We start from the raw sequence: 871 nt of genomic DNA, 5'->3' as shown, positions 1-871 counted from the left end.
AGGAGGTGGAACTATTTCACACTAACCAGTTTAATACTACACAAGATAAGTACCATCCACTATCAGGATATAGCTTCAGGGTTTTATGAACCATTCCTATTTCTAACTTTAGGAAATTGATGTCTTTCCTTAGCTGCCTTATTATGGTTTTAGTCACAGTTCAGACAAAAAGGGCAATATGAATAATCTTCAACTAAAATCCTGTTGTAGCCTAGACAGTGAAGTGGTATTACATTAGAAGACTTTAAAACTACAGCTCCTTTTAGTCCCCCCCTCCAAAGTATATCTGTACTCTTCTTCAAACAGGTCTTTTCCTCAGGTGTCAAAGTCACCTTCACAACATCTGAGATTTATTCCGTCCCAAGATGCAAGGAACACTAAGGAAGACATCATTTCTTATTCCATAGAGATCCTTAATCATGGTGGAAATTAGATACACCCACCTAAGATTCTTCATTATACTTTCTGCCAAATATGCCACAGATAGTCCAATGGTCCAGGATGTGTTTGTAGCCTTTTAGTTTGACTTTTTTCCACTGTTCCTTATCTGCATCATTGCCTAAATCAGGCAGATTCTTCAGGGAGACACCAGCAATATTCACTCCACTCCATGCAGGCACACTAGAGTATCCATTTTCCCAAGGACTCACCATGACAGTTTAGTGGGTGAACTCCCAGCCTTTCTCCTATTACATAATGGATCTGGAATGAATCAACCACTTTTAATAACACAGTTTTTGGGAAAGCTGCTTATCTTTCAAGCCACATACGTCAAGATATACTGAATTGGAAATAACAAACAACTTGCAGTATTTTACAATATTCAAATAGACCATGCGGCAGAACAACCAAACAACTGGTTGCTATGACG

General features: G+C 38.6%; 1 pseudogene; it reads right to left on the bottom strand.

Annotated features, from left to right (window-relative positions):
* Positions 1-149: 149 nt before the first annotated feature.
* Positions 150-836, bottom strand: LOC102774072 (annotated as a pseudogene).
* Between the last annotated feature and the right edge of the window lie 35 nt (positions 837-871).

This window comes from Myotis davidii, unplaced genomic scaffold (assembly GCF_000327345.1).
Source record: "Myotis davidii unplaced genomic scaffold, ASM32734v1 C63377046, whole genome shotgun sequence".
In the NCBI taxonomy this organism is placed as follows: domain Eukaryota; kingdom Metazoa; phylum Chordata; class Mammalia; order Chiroptera; family Vespertilionidae; genus Myotis; species Myotis davidii.
This window is presented reverse-complemented; position numbering and strand designations above follow the sequence as displayed.